We start from the raw sequence: 24,742 nt of genomic DNA, 5'->3' as shown, positions 1-24,742 counted from the left end.
GTGAAACCCCATCTCTACAAAAAACTACAAAAATTAGCCAGACATGGTAGCACACACTTGTTGCCCCAGCTACTGAGGAGGCTGAGGCCAGAGGATGGTTTGAATCCAGGAGGCAGAGTTTGCAGTAAGCTGAGATCATGCCACTGTACTCCAGCCTGGGCAAAAAAAGTGAGACTCTGTTTCTAAGTAAATAAAAAAATAAATGCAACTTACCCATATTGATAGACTCCAGAAAACATACTGTTTATCAGGACTTTGTTAGGTAGATTTGTGTGGGGAGGCTGGGTACAACTGAAGAGCTCCCTGATCTCTCTTCTCTGTAGACCAGACCTTAATATAGAAACCACAGTGCACCAATTGGAAAATCAAAATGCAAGGGGAATAACTGGGTTTCAGGGAATCTTGGGAGCAAGTAGCAACATTCAATCTTCAAAGACAAGGTTGGCATAGTTATGTCAATGGACAGCAAAGGTGAAGCAACAATCAGGTTCATCTGACTCCTATAGATTTATGTTGCTGGCTAGTTTATCATAGTGTTCTTGGAATTGAAATACACAGGTAGCCTACTAAAGGCTTACTTGATTTGAAGAAGCAGAAAATCTTTAGATCAAATGAACAAGATTCTACCTCAAATCCTAAAAACCAGAGACTCAAAGAACCTCACTCAATTCTCACAATTGAGCGAGTTTACAATCTCGGAACCCCTTGAAAGGAGCAGCAGCCCAGTCCTCTTGAAGTAGGACACAAGTACACTACCAAAATGTTATAGTTTATATTTCTGCTATCCTTCCTAAAAGGAACCTACAATCACTTACTAGAGTAATGACAGCAGCAGGAGGTAGACACATCCTTAGGCAGATATGGGCCGCTCCCCGATGAAACCCCACCTTCAAACCAAAGACTGTTTAAAGCCTGAAAGCCAAGCTCCAAGACTCAGATAAATCCACAGACCATATTGGGAAGCTCCTCGTTTGGCACACTTTCCTCTGATTGGTCCCCACCCTTCACCTACTTTACATATACCTGCTCTTTCCTAATTTTTTTTTTTTTTGGCACCATTGCACCCACCTTTGAGTGGTCGCTTATTTTACCATTTTATGCATTCTCACAAACCAATCAGCATGCACTCCCCCATTCTGAGCCCATAAAAGCCCTGGACTCAGCCACACTTGGGGACTACCTGCCTCTGGGTGGGGAGGACCACCTGCTTCATGTATTCTCTCTACTGAGAGCTGTTCCATCACTCAATAAAACTCTTCTCTGCCTTTCTGACACTTTGACTGTGAGTGTAACCTCATTCTCCTTGGACATGAGAACTCAGGAGCTGCCAAACAAATGCGAGTACAAAAAAGCTGTAACACTGTGGCCCTCCACACTCTGCCGGCACCCAGCAACCACTGCACATGATGGGAAGCTGCAGGAGGGCTGGGCCAGCTCTAGAGTCATGAGTCAGAGTGAGGCAATGGTACTGAACGAGCTGTAGCATGCTATAACACCCACTTTGGGGCTCTGGGGTTACTGATGTCTCTGAGTTTTTTGGGTGCCACTGCATTCCCCTCATCCAGATGCCAGTGCCCAAGGTGAAGCAGTTTGTGGCAGGCCCAGCCCTAGCTGCAGGCTAAGCATGGATCTCACAGCCAGTGTGTGATCCAGGGCAGAGTGCAAGCTAGGTGCCATCTGGAAGGTTGAGAGGGCGGGGTGCCTCCTGCAGTGAGCCCAAGGTGGAGGGAGGCCTGAGCAGGGGCATCGCCAGCCATGGAAGTCTCCAGCTGGTTAAGTGGCACTGAAAATCAACCTTCAGTAACCGCGCTTTAATAAAATAAATTTTGAGGATCACTGGACACTGACTCTACACTTGACATTGATTCCAGGAGACCCACAGTAACCCTGTAGCCCACTAATTAAGAGTACCTTCTTATAGAGGTCAGGTGATTAATGGAGTTTTAGCTCATGTCTGACTCACAGTGGGTCTGGTGGGTCCCTGAAGCCATTCTCTGATAATTTTCCAGTTCCTGATGCATAATTGGAATAGACACACATAACAGCTGAAAGAATGCCCATGTTGGTAGCCTAACCTGTGGAATGAGAACAATTAGGGTGAGAAAGCACAAATGAAATCCAAGAGAGATGCTTCTATCTAGGAAAATATTAAATCAAAAACATAACTGCATCTTTGGAGGAATTTAAGACATTAGTGCCACCATCAAGGACTTGGAAGATGCAAGAATGGTTATTTTCACCACATTCCCATGCAACTCTCCTATTTGGCCTATGCAGAAGATAAATGGATACTAGATAATGACAGTATATTCCCAGAAGCTCAATCAAGTATCAACTAAAATTGAAGTTGTTATACAAAATGTTGTTTCATTGTTCCAGCAAATTAACACATTTCCTGGAACTGGTATGTAGCTACTGATCTAGTGAATGCTTTATCTCTATCTCTGTCCATAAGTTTCAAAATAAGTTTGTTTTCAGATGCCAAAGACAGCACTAAACCTTAACTGTCCTACCTGAGGAGTATATTAACCATCTATCCCATGTCACAAACAGAACACTTCATTAACTTCCCTTCCACAGCTATCACATTGGTCCATTTCATTGATGGGATAATGGTGATTGGACCAAGTGAATGTCAAGTAGCATTTACACTTAGCATACTCATAAAATATTTTTATGTCAGACAATATATTATGAAATAATATATTATGTGGGCAATATATTTAGCTGAAATTCAGTTAATATATATTGTGGGCAATATATATTATGTGGGCAATATATTTAACTGAATATATATTATGTTAATATATATATTCAGCCCACAGAAATATATTACGTGGGCAATATATTTAACTGAAATTCAGAGGCCTTCTACATTAGTGAAATTTGTAGATATCCAGTGGTGTGGAACATTTTGAGGTATTCTTCCAAAATAAAGTACAATTGGTTGCATCTGGTCTCACCAACAACCAAGAAAAAGGCACAAGGCCTAGTGGGCCTATTTGGATTTTGGAGGCAACAATTTTGTCCTTTGGGTGTGTTACTCTGGCCCATCTACCAAACAACTCAAAAAGCTTCTAGGTTTGAGGGGGCCCAGAACACAAGACTTCAGCAGTCCAGGCTGCCATGCAAGCAGCTTTTCCACTTAGGCCATATAATCCAGCAGATCCAATGGTACTTGAGGTGTCAGTGGCAGATGGAGATGTTCTTTGGAGTCTTTCTTAGGCTCCCACAGGTAAATCACAGTAGAGGCTCTTCAAATTTTGGAGCAAGGCACTGCCCTTATCCACAGATAAATACCCTCTTTTTCAGGGTCAGTTTGTGGTCTACCACTGGGTTGCAATAAAATAAAATGCATGATTTTTAGCCACCAAGTTCCATGTATCCTGAGCTGCCCATCATGAATGAAGTGTTTCCTGACCCACCTAGCCATAAAGTTGGGTGTGCATGGTAGCACTCTAACAAATGGAAATGGTACATATGTGACTGGTCCAGAACAGGTCCTGAAAACACAAGTTACATGAAGAAATATACAACTGCCTACTATCTCCACTCCTGCCACATTGCCTTCTCTCTCCTAGTCTGCACTTATGGCCTCATGAAGAGTTCCCTATAATCAGTTGACAGAGTAGGAGAAGACTGTTCAGATGGTTCTTCGGGATATCCAGACACCACCTGAAAGTAGACAGCTGCAGCACTATCGCCCTTTCTGGGACATCCCTGAAGGACAGTGGGGAAATAAATCTTCTCTATCGACATAAATCAGTCAGTATATCTAGCTGTGCACTTTGCTTGGAAGGAAAAATTATTGTGAGTGTGCTTATATATTGATTCATGGGCTGCGTACAATGATTTGATCAGTCAGAAACTTGGAAATACATGATTGAAACATGCTGACAAAGTAATGTGCAATAGAATCATGTGGATAGCCCTCTCTGAGTGGCAAAAGAAAATGTGAAGACATTTGTGTTCCATATGGATTCCCACCAAAAGACCAACATTGAGTCCCTGATAAGGCACAATTCCCCAGAATAGTCGACCATTAACCCGGTGGTAGGTTGGTTATATTGACCTACTCTGATCATGGAAGGGGCTGGGGTTTGTTTCCTACTGAATAGACCCTTATTCTGATTATGTTTTTTCCTTTTCTGCACGCAGACCTTTTGCCAAAACCCATCCATGGACTTAAAGCCTGCCTTATATACAACGATAGTATTCTATACAGCATTCCTTCTCAACAAAGAACTACACAACCATAAAATTGTTGCAATGATCTTATGCTCATGAATTTCACTGGTCTTTCCGTGTACACCATAATCTTGGAAAAACTGGTTGGATAAAATGGTGGAATATGCCTTTGGAAGTCACAGGTATGGTACCTGCTAAGTGAGAACACTATGCAGGTTTGAGTCAAGGTTCATCTGAAGATTGTATATGCTAAAAATTCAGAATGTATTATATAGAAAATTTTATCCCCAAACCATAATTTACAGGTTTAGGAATCACAGGATTAAAAATTAGAGTTGCACCATTCACTATTCCTAATGTAACACTAGCAAAAATTTTACTTTCTGTTCCTGTGATTTTAAGCTATACTGGTCTAGAGGTCTTACAGACAGAGGAACGCTGCTGCTAAGAGATACAGCAATTATTCAACTGAACTAGAAGTTAAGACTGCCACTCAGCCATATTAAGCTCCTTATATTTCTGAGTCAAAAGACTGAGAACACAGTTGCAGTGTGGTCAGGAGTAACTGATCTAGACTACCAGTTTAAAATGGGACTAATACTCCACAACATGGGTAGAAGAGTATTATATGGGAAACAGCGGATCTTGTTACAGTTACTGTGGTTGGAACATTTTCCCTTAACAGAACTCATTTTTAAATTTAATCCCCAATGTGGCAGTATTGAGAGTTGGGGCCTCATAGAGGTGACCATATCATAAGTGCTCTACCCTAATAAGTGGATACATCTACTAAACTATTAATTGGTTAAAGGATTAATGGTTTATTATGTGAGGTTAAGTGGTGACTTTGTCAGAGGAAGAGAGGTCTGCACTAGCATTCCAAACCTCCAGCCAGCCGATACCCTGTGTGGCCTCAGGAATCTTCGGAGAGTCTCCACCAACAACAGGCTATTGCCAGATACTGCCCCTTAACCTTGGACCTCTCAGCCTCCATAACCAAAAGAAATAATTTTTTAAAATAAATTACCCAATATTCTGTATTCTGTTTTATAAGCAAAGAACAAACGTTACTACGGAAATTGGTGATGAGAAGTGTGATCTTGCTGATAATGAATACCATACCTGAAACTGTAAAACTAGTCTTGGAACTAGGTATTAATAGGGCAGAAGCTTGAAGAATTTGGAAAAACAGGCTAGAAAAAGCCTAGGTTCTGGTGAGGGGTTAGAAAACAAGAAAATGGGAAAAGTTTGGGAGTCCTTAGAGACAGGTGAAGTTGTTGTGAACAGACTGTTTACAGAAATATGAAGATTTAAGGCCATTCTGACTAAGTTTCAGATGGAGCTGAGGAATTAGACATTGGAAATTAAGGCCATTCTTAAAATCAACGGGCAAGTAATGTGGCTGTGTCCATGCTCAAGGGCTTTGTGAGAGGCCTATCTTCAGAGTGATGAACTAGGGAACCTGACGGAAGAAATTTCTAAGCTTCAAAGTGTTCAAGCTGTAGCGTGGTTACTCCTAACTGCTTAAGGTAAAACTGCTAGAGAAAAGAAAAACACAAAGAAAAAATCTGGAGCCTGGCCAAGTGAGAATGAAAAAGCCTTTCCAGGAGAATAGTCCAAGGTTGTGGCAGAGCCACAGTGTTCCAGAGATGGGCATGATTTAAAGGGAGCTAGGTGTCAATACTCAAGACAATGGAAGAAAAACCCCACAGGCATTTCAGTAATCTTCTAGGCTGTCCATCCCATCAGAGGTCCAGCAGCATAAGGGGACAGGATTGTTTCTGGGGACAGGTGGTGGCATTGCCATGTGCCACTTTAGGGTGCTGCTCTCTGAATTCCACCTGCTTTGGCTCCCAAGTGGGGCTTGTGTGCCAGCTCTGGAAGATACAAATTGTACTACCTGGAAATGCTTATGAGGTGGTAATTCTCTAGGCTTACAGAAAACAAGAGCTCTGGAGGCTTGGTAGCCTCCACAAATTTTAAAAAAATTTTCAAAAGCCTGGGGTCCCAATCAGAGATTTCTCACAGGGGTAGAGCCCCCAAAGAGAGCCCCCAGTAGAGCAATATTAAGTGGGAATGTAGGTTGGAGCTGCTGCAAAGACTCTCCACAAGGGCATGCCTGGTGAAGCTATAGAAGCAGGGTCAGCACAGAGTCCTCACTAGGGTAATGCTTAGTGCTGCTGTGGAGATGGTACCACCACCAGGACCCCATAACTGCAAAGTCACTCACAGCATTGACCACCTGCTTGGAAAAGCTTCAGGCACCTGACTGCAACCAGTACAAGCAGCCTTATGGCTCCCAGAATAGTCTCTGTTTTTCTCCTTTTCAAACAGAGATATTTCAGGAGATCTTTCTGAAAAGTGCTAAAACAGAATGTATCACACCTGACATTTATTCAAAACGTGATACTGGAATTCAATTTAGGGCAGAGAATGTGTGAACAGATTACAATAATTGAAATGGTTATTTGAAAAACAATTATGGGCTAGCTGCAGTGGCTCACGTTGGTAATCCCAGTACTCCGAGAGGTTGAGGCAGGAAGATCGCTTGAGCTCAGGAGTTTGAGACCAGCCTAGGCAACATGGCAAAATCCTGTCTCTACAAAAAAAGTGAAAAATTAGCCAGGCATGGTGGCATGCATCTGCAGTGCCAGCCACTCACGTGGCAGAGGCAAGAAGATTGCTTGAACCTGGGAGGTCAAGACTGCTGTGAACTGTGATCATGCCACTGCACTCCAATGTGGGTGATAGAGTAAGACCATATCTCAAAAAAGAGAAGGAGAAGAGGAAGGGGAAGAGGAGGAAGAAGAGGAGGAGGAAGAGGAAGAGGAAGAAGAAGAGGAAGAAGAAGAGGAAGAAGAAGAAGAGGAAGAAGAAGAAGAAAGGAACAATTACCAATGCATTTGAAAAAAATGAATGTCTTATTGCACAACACAAAAATAAAATTTTCTCTATACGTGATGATTATGTGACCACAGAGGAAATTTAACCTAAATGCATTTGCAGACAAAAACAAAAAACAGGAAATAGTATTACAATGCAAGAATAGTCAGTGAATTGGAAAAGATAATTTTTCCAAAAATGTTCTAGAAAATTGAATATCCTTTAAGAGGAATTAAAACCTTAAATGTGACCTCACATTAAATGCAAAATATATTCCAAGTGGATCATAGACCAAAATAAAAAATATTTAATCCAATATATACAACACAATTTAGGAAAATATCTTCATGAGCATGGAGCAGGGTAAGATTCCTAAAACTAAACTTAGAAAGTATTTACCATATAAGAGAAAACACATTGGAATACAGTTCATGTGAGCTAAGTCTCTGGAGACAGATTGTGTCAAACTGAGATTCTCGTAATTCTTTCCTTCAGAGTTTTTGGATCACATTCAAAATTGGACTATGGAAATGGTAATAGCACCTACTTCTTCAGTGTTGGCTGGATTGTATGAACTAACAGTATTTAAAACATATAGTGTACACTAACAAGTATGAAAACTTTTTCTAGTAAATTGCGAGATGTATTACTGCATCAATTGTAACATGTATCACTTGTTTATATATAAGAATGGAAGAATAAAACCACAACCAAATGATGAAACAAATACATTTCACATAATAGAAATTTTAGGGACCGGGCGTGGTGGCTCACGCCCATAATCCTAGCACTTTGGGAGGCCCAGGCAGGTGGACCATGAGTCAGGAGTATGAGACCATCCTGGCCAACATGCTGAAACCCCGTCTCTACTAAAATACAAAAATTAGCTGGGTGTGGTGGTGCACACCTGTAATCCCAGCTACTTGAGAGGCAGAGGCAGGAGAATTGCTTGAACCTGGGGGGCAGAGATTGTGGTGAGCCAAGATCACACCACTGCACTCCACTCCAGCCTGGCGGCAAAGTGAGACTCCGCCAAAAAAAAAGAAAAAGGAAGAAAAAGAAAAAAGAAAAAAAAGAAATTTTAAGTGATTTCTGAATTGCATAAAAATTTTACATTGTAATTGATTTTAAAGTCTTTTCCATTTAGATCCAAGTCTTTAGAATAATTTTTACTTCACTAGCCCATGATTGATTATTCATCATCTGTGCTAATCTGAAGCAATGGTGATTCTGCATTTCTTGTGAGAGTCCTGAACTACTCTTTGTGAGATTATCTCTCCAAACACTTCTGTGAATTACAATGGTGATGATATTATCCAAAGATATCAAAGGAAGATTCTTAGACCAGTTTCACGTATGTGTACATGAGGACAGTGACATTAAAACTGCCTTCTGGCCAACAGTGTTCTGACACTATCAAATTTAAAATGCTGCATCTGTATGTGAAATGTGAAAATGTGCACTCTCAGATGAATGGAACACAGCATTTCTGTTAATGCCCATTTCTCATTGTTAAGTAAGGGTGGCACATCTGTGTATTCCAGCCTGTTATTGAGAAAATGTACATAGAAACATTTTCACAGAAATTGACCACCTCCGTGTCTTCCCAGCTATTAAACACATGAGAGCTTCTGCTGGGGTTTTGGAATTCCTATTTTCTATGTGGAGAAGTTGTTATATAAACTATGATTCATGAAATCCATTGAGAAGCAAAATAGAAATTTTAAATAGGTATTTGAAAATGCAAATTTGGTTAAATACACAAAAAAACATTAGTGTCATGCAATATATTAAGAGAAAGAATAAAACAAATGATCAAGATTTGTAGTACTGAGAGGTGACAATGTGCTAGCAGCCCTCGCTTGCTCTGGGCGCTGCCTGGGGCTCTGCGTCCACTCTGGCTGCACTTGAGGAGCCCTTCAGGCCACTGCTGCACTGTGGGAGCCCCTCTCTGGGCTGGCCGACACTGGAGCCAGCTCCCTCTGCTTGTGGGGAGGTGTGGAGGGAGAACCACAGGCGGGAACCTGGACTGCACATGGCGCTGGCAGGCCAGTGCGAGTTCTGGGTGGGCGGGGTCTCGGCAGGCCCCGCACTCCCAGTGGCAAGCTAGTGCCACCGGCACCACCCTGGGCAGTAAGGGGCTTAGCACCTGGGCCAGCAGCTGCAGATGGTGCGCCAGGTCCCCCAGCACTGCCAGCCTGCCCGCATCGAGCTCGGATTCTTGCCGGGCCTCAGCTGCCTCCCCACGGGGCAGGGCTCGGGACCCGCAGCCTGTCATGCCCGAGCCCCCCAACTGGTGGGCTCCCGCCAAGCCTCCCTGATGGGTGGAGGCTCCTGCTCCATGACATCCGGTCCCATCGACCACCCAAGGGCTGAGGAGTGTGAGCGTGCAGTGCAGGACTGGCGGGCAGCTCCGCTCTTGGCCCCAGGTGTGGGATCCACTAGGCAAAGCCAGCTGGGCTCCTGAGTTGGGTGGGGACTTAGAGAACTTTTATGTCTAGCTAAAGGGTTGTAAATGCACCAATCAGAACTCTGTGTCTAGCTAAAGGTTTGTAAATGCACCAATCAGTGCTCTGTGTCTAGCTAATCTAGTGGGGACTTGGAGAACTTGTGTCTAGCTAAGAGATTGTAAATGCACCAATTGGCTCTGTGTCTAGCTCAAGGTTTGTAAAGGCACCAGTCAGTGCTCTGTGTCTAGTTAATCTATTGGGAACTTGGAAAACTTCTGTGTCTACCTAAAGGATTGTAAATGCACCAATCAGCACTCTGTGTCTAGCTCAAGGTTTGTAAACGCACCAATCAACACCCTGTGAAAATGGACCAATCAGCTCTCTGTATAATGGGCCAATCAGCTCTCTGTAAAATGGGCCAATCAGCTGTCTGTAAAATGGACCAATCAGCAGGATGTGGGTGGAGTCAAGGGAATAAAAGCAGGCTGCCCAAGGCAGCAATGGCAACCGGGTTGGGTCCGCTTGCATGGTGTGGAAGCTTTGTTCTTCGCAATGAAACTTGCTGCTGCTCACTCTGGGTCCATGCTGCCTTTATGAGCTGTTAGGACTCACCACGAAGGTCTGCAGCTTCACTCCTGAAGCCAGTGAGACCACGAACCCACCAGGAGGAATGAACAACTCTGGCCGTGCTGCCTTTAAGAGCTGTAACACTCACCGTGAGGGTCTGCTGCTTCAGTCGTGAAGTCAGGGAAACCAAGAAACCCCCAATTCCCGACACAGCACTAGTATAAAAATAGGTATACGTAGGAAACAAATGGCTAAAAATAATTTTAAAAAGGAATAAAGTAACAAAAAAGAGTAGGTATATAGATCAATGGAATAAAGCTGAATGTCTAAAAATTACAACTTTATGATCTCATGATTTTATAAGAATGTCAATTTAACGCAATATGGAAACTTTTTGATCAAGTGTTGTTGGGTCAAGGGGATCTCTATAAGTTGAACTACTATTTAATGTGACACACATATATGTATATTAATGACTCAAATTATGATTCACTTAAATACAAGAAATAAATAGGCTTAACCCATAGAAAGTCACATAGGAATACGTGCAGCTTCAGGTTAAACAATGGTTTCTATGATATGAATGCACACGCACAAGAAACTGAAGAAAAAATAGATACATTAAAATTTTTCTGAATTAAACAGTTTTGTGACTCAAAGTATACCATTAAGTAAAAAGACGCACAAAATATTGAAGAACATCATTGCAAGTCATATAGCTAATAAGCTTCTCCTATCCAGAATATATAAAAGCACCTTAGCTCAAAAATCAAAAGGCACATATCCCAATCAAAAAAGGTAAACTATTTGAATAGTTATTTCTCTAAAGAAGTGATTGTCATGTATAATAAGCACATCAAAAGATGCCCAATGCTTTTTGTCATAAAAAAATGCAAATCACACCTGTAATCCCAGCTACTCAGGAGGCTGAGGCAGGAGAATCGCTTGAACCCGGGAGGTGGAAGTTGCAATGAGCCAAGATTGCGTCATTGCACTCCAGCCTGGAAGACAGAGTGAAACTCTGTCTCAGGGGGAAAAAAAAGCATTTCAAAACAACTAAGAGATATACTTCACAAACTTAGAAGGCATATTGATATGTAATTATTTTTTAAAGTCTTTTCAACTTATATTCATGTGGCTATTTATCTTGTGATAAATCTGACATCATATTCTGGGAAAGGCAAACATGTAGAGACAGTAAAGCAGTAAAGTTTAGTGGTTACAATGGCATCAGGAGAGGAAATGCCAGTAAATCTTAAGTACAGAGGATTTGTTTTGGGCAGTAAAATTATTCTGTATGATACTGTAAGTGCGGATACATAACACTGATTTTCAAATTCTAACTTACATTATTACTAAGAATGAGCATAAAAGTATGCAAATTAAAAACCTTATTCAGTAGGTAGGGGTATCCCAGGAGGAAATGCAGGCAAAAATTAAATACAACTGTATAATAACTATAAGACATAACTTCATTGAATGGAGTGGGGAATGAGGGACTGAACTATGAAACAGGAAATAAATGGAGATGCTGAGTCTTAAAGGTTTTATACATAAGCACTACACTTTAATTGGCAAAATTCTTTCTCATGGGAACATTACCAATTCTAAACTCACTATATATGTACATATGCATGTGCATTCCTAATTCAAAAATCAAAATTTCAACATTTAAAATGCCATTCAGCAGAATGCCTCCTCATCCATATGGGATGCGCTTCCTGGTTCCTCAACTGTTTGATTTTTCTTCTCACCTATTAAAATAAAATATGATGTACAATAAGCTTTAAATCAAAACATAACATCACAGGAGGAGGCAGAAAACATGCCATCATTTGTTATTTATGGTAAAGGTACAGTCATGCATTGCTCAATGAATGAGGGTTCTGAGAAATGGGTTAGGTGGCTTCATCATATGTGAACATCCTAGTGTACACATAGAAACCTGGAGAGTATATAGCCTATTGCCCTTAAGCTACAAATCTGTATAACATATTATTATACTAAATACTGCACACAATTGTAACACAATGGTACCTGTTATTCTAAACACACCTCAACACACAAAAGATACAGTAAAAATGTGGTATAAAAGATAAAAAATTGGTCACCTGTCTAGGGCACTTATCATGAACGGAGCTTGCAGGACTGGAAGTTTCACTGGGTGAGTCAGTGAGGAAGTGGTGAGTGAATGTGAAGGCTAAGATATTACTGTACATGAATGTAGACTTCATAAACAGTGTATACTAAGACTAAAATAAAATTATAAAAATATTTCCCTATATTCAATTATAAAAATGTATCTTAGTGTAGCTGTTTAACTTTAAAACTTGGTTTTTTAACCATTTTGACTGTTTTGTAATAACACATTGTACAGATGTAAAAAAATTTCTTTATATTCATATTTGATGAGTTTTTTTCTACTTTAAATTCTCTTAATTTTAAATTTCCAACATTTTGCTAAAACCTCAGAATAGCTTAGGCCTACATATGGTAGGGACCATCAATATCACTATCCTCTACCTTCCTTTACTGGAAGGTCTTCAGTGGAAAAATACAGCCATGGATCTGTCCTCTTCTACAACAATACCTTCTTCTGGTTACCTCCTGAACTACTTGTCTGAGCTTGTTTTCCAATTAATTTTTTTTTTAAATTAGTAGAAGGAGTTCATTCTAAAATAATATAGTATTGTAAAAACATAAACCAGTAACATAGTTTGTTACCATTATCAAGTATTATGTACTGTACATAATTGTATGTGCTATACTTTTACACAACTGGCAGCACAGAAGGTTGTTTTTCTTATCAAAACACCATGTCCTTTTGCTCACCACACAGAAAGTTAATTACTGAGACAAATTTTGCCAGGGAAGAAGCCTTTATATTCAGGTGACATCAGCTAGAGAGATGGGAGATAAGCCTCAAATCCATCTCTTCCAACCAACTAAAATTGAGGGTTTATGTAGTCCAGAAGGAAGGTAGCCACCAGCAAGAAAACAGGCATTAGAAGGGGTAAGGAAGCCGTAATGGCAATGAGGAATCTAGCATCTCATTGTCTAGATGCAGTGAACTGGTCAGTTTCAGTTCCTTGCCTGAGGGTCAGTTTCCTGAGGAAGAAGTTCAGATAAGACAGATAAAAGTTTCAAGTTTTAAGACCAGTATGGGTCAATATTTATGTTTATTCAAAAAATTATATTTGTCCCATGGAACAGTTGGGCTGGCTTCATTTTCCCAACATCGCAATAAACAAACACATGAGTAATGCTTTGTACATAGCTAGAAGATAGAAAATTTTCAGCTCCATTATATTCTCATGAGACCTCTACCATATCTGCAGCCCACCTTTGACTGAAATGTCATTAGGGGGCATGTGACTTTATACTAGGGATGCTACTGTGTTGCTTAGTTACCCTGAACATGCAACTATTTCACTATATTAAAGGAATATCATTCTTTATAATGTTAAGCACTTATGTATAAATAAGTGTAAGAAAATAATTGCTTATCAGTAACATAAATTCAGAGTCAAGGACCATGGTGATGCTAAACAACCAAAGATTGTTTGCATGGGAGGCCAAGATAGTGACACCTCTGCTTTCTGATGGCTCAATATATGTACGCTTTGTTTCATGCACAGTTATTAAAATATTGTGTAAAATTACCGAGACTACGTGTATAAGTCATATTTAAAATACAAATGCCTATTCCATTTCCACTGCTTCATTTGACTAGACTTTTAAGAGATATTTAAATATTAATGAAACAAAATATAAATGAATCCATGTATGGACTTGTGTCCCATCCATAAAATATCTCATCATGTATATACAAATATTCCAAAATCCCAAAAAATCAAAAATCTTAAACATTTATGGTCCCAAGCATTTTGAATAAATAATACTCAACCTGTATTTTCAAGTGGTATTGTTAGAGTAGATAGTTAGCAGACATGAGCAGTGCAGAAGAGAGTTCCCCCTCCACCAGGAATGTCAGGCAACCATCAGGTGATGGTCAGGCGATTGTTAAACTGTCTCTCTAAATAATAATTGGTGGCAACTGGCACTGGGGGAGCAGTCTCCCCATAGATAGAAAACACCTGAAGCTGGTGATCAGCCGTTTCCCCGTAAGATCTCAGCATGTGGGAAAGTGGACTCAACCATGTGCATTAAGAGGCAAAATGGCAGTGTTTGGTGTATGATCTTCCTCTAGGAACCATTGACGGGTAAGGGAAAAATGCCTCAAGTGAACATGTGCACATCTTTAGTAAACACACTGCGCACGCAGCCCCTCCCATGTGCTGGCAGGCCACTGCATATGTGCACAGCCCACCCCATGGGAAGAATCAGAAGAGAAGAGATGCAACACCCTGGAAGCCTGTTAATGTATAAAACCTCAAGTAAAAGGTCAAACCAGGCACTTGGATCTCTCAAATCACCCACTTGGCCCTCTTCCAAGTGTACTTTACTTCGTTTCACTCTTACTCTAAAACTTTTTAATAAACTTTCATCCAGTTCTAAAACTTGCCTTTGTCTCTCACTCTGCTTCATGCCCCTAGGACAAATTATTTCCTCTGAGGAGGCAAGAACCAAGTTGCTGCAGACCTGTACAAATGTGCCACTGCTAACAGCATAATTAAATTAACAGAACCAACTTAGCTCATTATTAGAGCAGTAGGCTATATACAAGTAAGTGGTAAAGAATAGATAGATTAATGTGGTACTAAATAAGATCCTGTGTGGCAGGAAACATTAGTAAAAATTCCTGTTTAATTTAATATGGATACATATTGACACATGTTGATATATATTGTGTCAGTATACAAAGAATGCACAGATATATCTGTTTGCACTTTCTGTTAACAAAGCATCAAATCAATAGATTTCAAAGGCACAATGTATACACCCAGTGCCTGGATCTTCATTTCTTTCCTCCTCCTCCTTTTTTTTTTTTGAAACAGAGTCTGCCTCTGTTGCCTAGGCTGGAGTACAGTGGCACAATTTCAGCTCACTGCAACTTCTGCCTTCCGGGTTCAAGCAATACTCCTGCCTCAGCCTCCAGAGTAGCTGGGATTAAAGGGATGTGCCACCACTCCCAGCTAATTTTTGTATTTTTAGTAGAGACAGGTTTTTGCCATGCTGCCCAGGCTGGTCTCGAACTCCTGGCCTCAAGGGATCCACCCACCTCGGCCTCCCAAAATGATGGGATTACGGATGGAAGCCACCACACCCAGTCCATTACTAATTCCATTCTCTAACTTAAAAAAAGCTAGAACTTTGTGAACAAATGATTAATACAAGGCTTAAATAGTGAATAAGCACAATTAGCCTGGTGCACCCAGTAGTCCCAAAATAATAGAAAATGCTAAACAACAACACAACCAACCAACCACACATAAAATTGCAAAGACACAGGTATTGGAAATTAATAGAGTATCCAACTGAAAAAATTTCCAGTGACATTCGGCCTGATTCCATCATTACACCAAGCCCTTCCATGGTTCTGAGGACTGCAGTCTTGCACTTACGTGCACTATCAGCATCCCTGCATTTCCTGTTTCTAGAGAGCCTTTTGTGAAATATCTCAGCCTCCATATTTACGTGATCAAATACCATAAAGTAAATCTCTATGTATCTACCTACCTACCTACCTACCTATTCTATTGCTTCTGTTTGGAGAACATTAACTAATACAGATATTGGTAGTAAAAATGGTTCTAGAGAAACAACATTTTTAAAATGACCATCCCAACAATTGGTGTGAGGGTTTCTAGAATTGGCTCTCAATCTGATTACACCTAAAATTCTAACAATGCTACTTTTTTTTTTTTTTGAGACAGAGTCTTGCTCTGTCACCCAGGCTGGAGTGCAATGGCACGATCTTGGCTCACTGCAACCTCTGCCTCCCTGGTTCAAGCCATTCTCCTGCCTCAGCCTCCCAAGTAGCTGGGATTACAGGAACCTGCCATCATGCCCAGCTACTTTTTGTATTTTTGTACAGACGGGGTTTCACCATGTTGGCCAGGCTGGTCTTGAACTCCTGACCTCAGGTGATCCACCTGCCTTGGCCTCCCAAAGTGCTGGGATTACAGGCATGAGCCATCACACCTGGCCACAATGCTACTTCTAATAGAAAAAGAACACTGATAGTCCATGGCACGAACTGTTCATAGAGACATGCAAAGTATCTGCATTTCTCACTCCTAATCAGTTTGTTTAGCTGATTGGCTGAAGTAAGGTAAGAGGCAAGGAATTTGGTGATCTTTGAGCATTTGTGAAAAACCAAAGAAGATAATGGCATTGTGTGTTTGCTTCTCATGTGCCTTGGCAAAGAGATAAAATGATAGGAAGTGACTAGATATTCAAATTTCCAGAATCTTCTCTGCATAAATAGCCTAATAGCTTTTAATTGTGCTCTGAGTCAGATTCTTCCCTTCTCTAGTCAACAGGGCTGAAATTGCTAAAACTCAAACAGAAGCTCTCACATCATGAAAGTGGCAAAATCACAAGGAAAGTTTAACTCTCAGTCTGGCAAGGTGTCTAAAGTTTAAGTGAGGGCAATGGTTAGGAAATAATGGGATTCTGTAAAACGGGGAGAGGATAGTTGGGAAGACACTGATGATGCAGGAACACTGAACTCCTAAATTCTAATGAATTTTGTTTGCCACCAGAAGTGAACTTTTTCACCCTACCCACAGTGGAAGCAGCTTTCCCACGTACAATGATGTAAGCCTTGTATTCCCTGTCTGAAGGGATTAAATATTTATTTACCTATGGAAATGATAATGGACTCACCTGAGGCAGTTGCCAAGCAAGACAATGGTGATTTTCATTAGGACTGACCACTGACAGCACTGTTTCTATAATAGAACTATATCTAGGTGCAAGTTTCAGTGGGATCTTAAATATGAGGTACAAATTGTTACTTATGAGGATGTGCACTACATTTAAAAAAAAACACCTACTTGAATTTTTTTTAAAAAAATATGTATCAACTAAAACCTTCAGAAAGTCTGTGGAAATGGATCTTAAATGGCAGTAAGGTTGTGGGATAGTGGAAGGAAAATAGCGTTGGATCAAGTTGAATTGATTAACATGGCCCATTAATGTTCCCGTTTGGGGAGTCACGAAAGGTTCTAATAGTTTTTTAGCTGATCGGCTGAAGTAAGGATAAAAAAATGGCCGACCATGGGCAAGCTGTGCCATCTATCTTGGTTTACCACAGAGGAAGGTATGCAAAGGCTTAGAGACAGATTAATGTTAGAGTGAATTTGTCATTAAAACCAATTCATTCACATTGGAAGGGTCCAGAAGACCTATCATTTACCAATACTGTGAGAAACAGATTTGTGATGGGAGCCCCAGCATCCCTGAAGAGCTCTGTGGATGCTTTTCTCTGTAGGACAGATCTTACACTGAGAACCAAAATCAGTCCAATGAAAAGTTTAAAGGCAATGAGAATAAGTGGATCCAGGGGTGGCAGAAACCAAGCAGTGGTCCTCAACTATCAAAAGCAAGGGGGCATTGTTATGGTAATGGAGAGCAAAAGCAAAGCAACAATAAGAACCATCTGACTCCTACAGATCTATGGACTTAACCAGTTATCCACAGTTTTCCTAGAAGTGAAACAGGTAAGAAGCTGACTAAATCCTTATTTGATCTCTCTAAGCAAAACACATGTTAGTGTCCATGAACACAACTCTAACTCAAATGATAAAAAAGAAAAAAAAAGAATTATAGACCCACAGTCAATTCCTAGACTTGAGCCAATTTACAGTCTCAGAACCTTTCCTTGAAGGGGAGGCAGAGATCCTCCAATAAAGACAGAGGTACACTACCAAAACTATACATTAATCTTCCTCCCATACTTTCCTAAAAAGACCTACCACTTTTTATTAAGGCAATTGTTTACTGACAAAAAGGAAATAATCACATCATTTAGGGATGCCTGGACACTGGCTGTGAATGGACATTGATTCCAGGTGACCTGAAACATCAATGTTCCCTTCCAGATAGAATTGGCACTAATGGAGGTCAGGTGGTCAATGATGTTTTAGCTCATGTCCTAGTCACAGTGTGTCCAGTTGGTCCCGAAACCCATCCTCCGTTAATTTCCGAGTTCCCCAATGCATAGTTGGAATAGACGTACTTAGCAGCCTACATCTTTGCCACACTGGTTTCCAAAGTGATGTTGTGAGAGATATGAAGGTGGAAAATGCCAAATTGTTATAGGTAGTTAGAAAGGCATGAGCACAGTAGAAGAGGGCTGTCTCCCCCAACTCACAAGGAATAGCAGGCGATCATCAGATGATTGCTCAGCAATTATCACATTGCCTCTCTAAAAATGATAATTTGGCAGCCAGTGCCAGGGAGAGACAATCTCCTGATTGCCCAGAGCTGTCACACTAAAGTGTTAATTGAACGCTGGTGCCGGGGAGAAGCAACTTTCCAAATAGATAAAAACACTTCCTAAACACACTGCCGCATGTTCACTTCCCAAGCATGAGGAGGGCACTGTACAGGTCCACAGCCCACACTAATGGAAAAATCATGGGAAAGGGGAGCAAGACGCCAAAGGTGGGCCAGGATATAAAGTCCTATGATCAAGGTAAGACACTGTACTTGTCCTTCAAGTTGCCCACTTTGTCTCTTCCAAGTGTACTTTCCTTTCTTTCCTGCTCTAAAGGTTTTTAAAGTTTTCCAAAAAAAAAAAAAACTTCCACCCCTGCTCTGAAACTTGCCTCAGTCTCTTTTTCTGCCTTATACCTCTCAGTTGAATTCTTTATTCTGAGGAGGCAAGAATTGAGGTTGCTGTAGACCCACATGGATTCACCACTGGTAATCTGGAGACCTACCCCTAATGTATTTGGTGCCATGTGACTCACTCAGATCATTCCCTAGTGTTAAGAGAGCTCTGTGCCTCACCTTCTTTGGCTGGAGGCATCTGACCCAGAGCATGGTTTTTTTCTTCCCTTTCCCTCTCTCTGTCCTGCCTACAAACCAACACGCAGAGCAATTCCTCTTGGCCATAGTTGACTCTGCTCCCCCAGGCTGATTTCTCAGCTTACCCAGACCAGTGGCTTGTGGGGGTGTGAAGGACCTTAGGGTCCACACCCAGCAGATCAGAAGCACAAATGGCCATCCTAAACAGGAGGCTCACAAGATTGGTGAGGCTAAGGCCTAAAAATCACGCAACGTCTGGGGTTTCCTTTGCCTTTATTAAACTAAAATCGGCTCTTTTCCAAAAACCTGCACCACCCATTTTCTGGTTTTCTCTGTGTGTTCTGCAATGGGCTAGCGCACACCCTGGACCTTCTGCCTTAGGAGCAAGTCTGCCTCTTTGCTTTTACTTTGCATGCCACGGGACTTCTAAACACACACTCCCTGTTATTCACACCCTGCGGCTCTCTACATTGTATGGCAGCAAAGACACAGGCTCCCTGGTGGATATCCCCTGAGGTTTATATTTGTTTTAACCAGCTCAGGTGACCTTCAATCCTTCCCCTGCATGCTGGCACATGGCCAGGACAGACTCTAACTGGAACTCTGGCTCTGCTGGCATCTTATAACTTACCACGTGCTTTTCAATTCCCGTATGCCACGGGGCCAAGTTTCTGATGGCTTTTAAAAGCAGTTTGCCTGCATAGGGCTTCATTCTGGCCCTTTAAGAATCCCACCCGCTTGCTTTTTTGAGATAGCACTATTTTTGGAGGAGAAAAAATTCTCCCTTTGCTGCTTGTGAGTTCTTACCCGAAGCCCTAAGTCTTCTGGAACATACTGCTTTATGTCCAGAGTGTGAATAAACATTGCTGTCTTGAATCCAAGGACTGTTATTTACGTGAGCATGTGAAGGCTTTCCAGATGTAGGAGTCAGATGGTTCTTTTTCCTCTCACTTCCTTCCACTTCCTCCTCTAGCCTTCATTTCTCTAATTACTTCCATGCCCTTCTCAACATGCATCAAGACCTTTAAAGACATATTCTAAGGGAGCAGGGAGGAAACTCAAGTCTCTGTGGCAGTTAGCTGAAAAACAGGCTTCTGAGAAAAAAGTTACTCATTTTATTGTTAAAATACTGAGTGAGAGTTGCTATAAGGTCATGGAGACAAGGTTAGCCTGAGGCCACAGATGCAAGAGACCCATAGGACAGAGACAAAGGGTGGTCGCAGGCCAACAGATTACCACTGGAACAGAGATGAGGGGCTCAGGTGGTACATGTTAAAGACCCGTTCATTCCGGAACCCCAAAGATTAACAGGGGCCCAGTGTTCACTCCAGCATCTCCTCTGTTTTCAAGTGGGTAATTGTGTTGAGATGGGACCATAGGTACACAGTAAGACTGGTTCATTCTGGAACCCAGGACCATGGGGGATGCCCCATTCATGATAATAGAAAGAAAGGGATCTTCTTTTTCCTCTTTCTCCTCTGCTATCTCTTCACAGATGGATTATCACATCTCTATAGGACAGGACATGCTTCTTGGATGCATCCCCCAAAACTGGGAATAGTTTAATTTCCCCAAACCTTCAGCCGGCTTAAAAATGAACTAAGAGGAAAATTATAAAAGTAAGCATTGGAACCCAATGACCCTGTACAGAGGTCCTCAGATAAGCCTCTTCAGTCTTTTATAACTAAGAGGAGAATAAGGAGGACAGGGCTAAGGAGGACAAGGCAAATGGCATCCCCTCCCTCCAAAAGAAAAGATTCACACCTCTTTATATTACTTAAGGGAGCAATTACCATTCTCCCACCAGTCCCTGGTAATGTCTAAATGCCCAACACCTCTTTGGGCAAAAGTATACTTTCTAAGATCTGTACTAATTTAATATTTACCCAACCTCTGAACTCCTCTTTCTAATAGCCTATTTGTCTCCACCTAAATCATTAACCAAATCTATAACCTAAACAGTGCTACATCAGGGGTCCAGAAGTAGCCCACACTTATTCAGACAAGCCCTGGCAAAAATATAACTGAGCAATCTCTTGAGGGGGGATAACTTCTACAGTATGCAGATAGCCTCTTTATCTGCTCCCCCTTCACAGGACACACACAGTAATAGGCAGTACAAATCTTAACTTTCTAATGGGAGGAAAATGACTTTTGTCTAATTCAAAAGTTATAAAGGTAAAAAGGTATTTTTGGTAAAGACAGTTTTAAAGAAAAGAAATTTTATATAAGAAAGGATCCTGTATGGTAAATTCTTGTCCTAAAGTAAAATACTGGTTGTTTAAATAGAGGGATACTTAGGACAAGTCAAAAGGTACAAACATGTTGTAGATGGTTTGTGTATTTCATGGAAGAATTTGTGAAACAGAATTTATGAGAGAAATGTACAATTTAAAGGTTACCAGGCCTCATAAATGCTTCATCAAATGCCAGTGTGACTCTCAACTGCACAACTTAACTACTTTATGGCTTGTTAAGGCCTGGGGTCATGTGGAGTTAGCCATGACCCTAGCTATGCTGGAAAGAGTCAGACCTATCTGCACTCTGGTTTCCTAGGCTCCACACCTGGTACATAAGTAAAATTGCTTAATACCCAGGTTTTTCACCAAAAGTAAAAGTTGCTAAGAGTTAATGATGCAATTGAAACTACTGAAGAAACAGCTTTACACACAACTGTGTGTAGAATGTCCTTTTGGTAAAAGATTGTAAGAAGGCATGGGAATGCAGATTTCTTGCCTAACTACAGAGGGCTAAAGGATTGTTTTAAGTAAAATAGGAAAACTCTGACGGTTTGAACAAGTTGTGGAAGGTTTGTGAACAACTAATTATAAAATAGGTTCTGTGTGTAAACATATTGGGGAAAGTTAAAGGGGTATTATTCAGTTTTTCCATAAATCGAACAATGGAATAAAAGAACAAGAGAGTTTCCTTGGAGCATCAGCCTTCTCTTTGGCAAAAAAATTGTAAAGGATTATAAAAGCTTTCTTACCTTATGGTCAAACTGATTAAAATTGAATAAATTTGTCTACAAGGTTTTATTAATAATTGACTTTAACATTACTAATACACTAATGCAAAGGTGGGATTTGGCTTTCTCTGTGGAACAAGAATTTTTTAATATTAAAGGATAATGAAAGATTTTCATTTTCCTTTTGAATAAACTGTAGGAAAAAGAAGAGAAAGAAAAGAGACAAATTGGAAAGCTAAGTCTCCCTCTTAATAGGGTAGAGGTTTTTGCGTTTATAAAATTTTTGAGTTATTTTGTTTAAATGAATGACCTATGGTAAACTCACATTTATTTTGTGATATCAAGTGTTTCAAAGTTTTGATATCTGACAAACATCCAAAAATTAAATTGTAAATTATCTTTTTCTGACCTAATTAATCTTTAACATACTATGCCTTCTAAAGTCCAAAAATGACATTGGCTTCTTTCGTATAAAAATCAAAGAGGAAGCATTGTCAAATATGACATGGTTTTTGGTTTTCCTTGGGCTGTATTTGTATAAATATGTTACTGATATGTGTTCCAAAGTTATGGAATTCTGATACAACTTAGGGCACATTATTAATAGTCAGAATTGTTATGTAAAATTGTTGTGTGCCACAGAAGTAACAAATTTCCATCAATTGTGCCTTTAACTGTGGCTGCCCTAAAACTTGTTGTTATTCTTAGACAATTGTTGTCTTGTTTTAATCCTCTTCAAATGTAGTTTATAATTGGCTACAGAACTTTCATAGGTGTTCTTTAGTGCAGGTTTCTGATAACTTTGGAGATTGTGACATTAGAATAAAGGAAAAAAATCCTTTCAGGACTCTCACAGAGAGCTGAAATGTTCATGAATATCAAGCAAAACAGGAGTTAACTGCATGGACTGAACTAATAGAAGTCTGAAGTAATCTTTTTTAAATTTTTGTTTAAAACATTGCTGATCTTTGAAGCAATTGTGAATGGGAGTTCAGTCATGATATGTGGAAAGCTGAAACTGGATACATTATACAAAAATTAATTCAAGATGGATTAAAGACTTAAATGTTAGACCTAAAACCATAAAAACCCTAGAAGAAAACCTAGGCAATACCATTCAGGACATAGGCATGGGCAAGGACTTCATGCCTAAAACACCAAAAGCAATGGCAACAAAAGACAAAATTGACAAATGGGATCTAATTAAACTAAAGAGCTTCTGCACAGCAAAAGAAACTACCATCAGAGTGAACAGGCAACCTACAGAATGGGAGAAAATTTTTGCAATCTACTCATCTGACAACAGGCTAATATCCAGAATCTACAAAGAACTCAAACAAATTTACAAGAAAAAAATAGCCCCATCAAAAAGTGGGTGAAGGAAATGAACTGACACTTCTCAAAAGAAGACATTTATGCAGCCAACAGACACATGAAAAAATGCTCATCATCACTGGCCATCAGAGAAATGCAAATCAAAATCACAGTGAGATACCATCTCACACCAATTAGTATGCGATCATTAAAAAGTCAGGAAACAACAGGTGCTGGAGAGGATATGGAGAAATAGGAACACTTTTACACTGTTGGTGGGACTGTACACTAGTTCAACCATTGTGGAAGACAGTGTGGTGATTCCTCAAGAATACAGAACTAGAAATACCATTTGACTCAGCCATCCCATTACTGGGTATATACCCAAAGGATTATAAATCATGCTGCTATAAAGACACATGCACATGTATGTTTATTGCGGCACTATTCACAATAGCAAGCACTTGGAACCAACCCAAATGTCCATCAATGATAGACTGGATTAAGAAAATGTGGCACATATACACCATGGAATACTATGCAGCCATAAAAAATGATGAGTTCATGTCCTTTATAGGGACATGGATGAAGCTGGAAACCACCATTCTCAGCAAACTGTCGCAAGGACAAAAAACCAAACACCACATGTTCTCACTCATAGGTGGGAACTGAACAATGAGAACACTTGGACACAGGAAGGGGAACATCACACACCGGGGCCTGTTGTGAGGTGGGAGGGCGGGGGGATAGCATTAAGAGATATACCTAATGCAAATGATGAGTTAATGGGCGCAGCACACCAACATGGTACATGTATACATATGTAACAAACCTGCACGTTATGCACATGTACCCTAGAACTTAAAGTATAATAATAATTTTAAAAAAAACATTGCTGATCTTTTTTCTGTTTTTCAGAGCCAAGAAAACTTTTCTTTTGAGTGATTTAAGGCTTTCCACAATTTCAAGGAGTAAAGTATATTCCTGTGAACAATATATATACATAATAAAAGCACATATGATATGGAAGAGGGGAAGGGAAGTGCTGGGAAGAGAATGGTGTGGTCACTTTAAATGATACAAAATGGTGGAAGGGCGTGGTCCCGGGCTAGGGCTCCACCCCCGGGCCTGTGCCCATGAACCTAGGTTAGAATAGGCATTTTTGTTTTCCTGCCCAACTGTTGCATTTCCCAAGACAATCCTGGCCTGCCACACCCCCATCCTGTGCCTGTAAAAACCCTGAGACCCTAGTAGGCCGAGACACAGGCAGCTTGTCAGTGGAGGAACACACGGGTGGCTGGACATCAAGAGTTATACACCAACAGGCACTGGCATGCTGGCCAGTCACAGACCGGCCAAATGACAGGAAGTTTGGCTGGGGCAGTTAGAGGAGAGCCCAGGCTGCCAAGCAGCCCAACTCCAGCGGAAAATC

General features: G+C 40.7%; 1 long non-coding RNA gene across 2 annotated transcripts in view; it reads right to left on the bottom strand.

The window, feature by feature from the left end:
- Positions 1–24,742, bottom strand: part of LOC129527074 (uncharacterized) — a 203,720-nt gene that overhangs the window by 13,966 nt on the left and 165,012 nt on the right. For both annotated transcript variants that reach the window (XR_008671936.2, XR_008671937.2), the window contains 2 exons: positions 1,964–2,075; positions 214–330 (listed from right to left, as the gene is read on the bottom strand). This is a non-coding gene — a long non-coding RNA (uncharacterized lncRNA). The remainder of the gene's footprint in view (positions 1–213; positions 331–1,963; positions 2,076–24,742) is intronic.

This window comes from Gorilla gorilla, chromosome 16, assembly GCF_029281585.2.
Source record: "Gorilla gorilla gorilla isolate KB3781 chromosome 16, NHGRI_mGorGor1-v2.1_pri, whole genome shotgun sequence".
NCBI classification, from domain to species: Eukaryota; Metazoa; Chordata; class Mammalia; order Primates; family Hominidae; genus Gorilla; species Gorilla gorilla.
The sequence above is the reverse complement of the archived record's forward strand: the minus strand, read 5'-3'. Positions and strand labels throughout refer to the sequence as shown.